A 322-nucleotide genomic window follows, 5' to 3' on the forward strand; every position below is an offset into this window, starting at 1 on the left:
ATCTCACGCCGTATTATGGGGTATGCTTAAGCCCCTAGCGTATTGGCCGTACCAGAGTGTACGGGTGCTGGATATCATGAATGAACACACACACACACACACACACACACACACACACACACACACACATATATATATATATATATATATATATATATATATATATATATATATATATATATATATATATATATAAGAAGAATGCAATAATAGTCTTAGTGCTATGCATTGTTTATTCAAAAAGGTGCGTTAAAGCAGAATGATACAAGTAGTGCGATAAGCAAGAAGTAGGACTATTTGACATGTCCCCTCCAAGGGCAAG

The sequence above is a fragment of the Triticum dicoccoides genome, chromosome 4B (assembly GCF_002162155.2).
Source record: "Triticum dicoccoides isolate Atlit2015 ecotype Zavitan chromosome 4B, WEW_v2.0, whole genome shotgun sequence".
NCBI classification, from domain to species: domain Eukaryota; kingdom Viridiplantae; phylum Streptophyta; class Magnoliopsida; order Poales; family Poaceae; genus Triticum; species Triticum dicoccoides.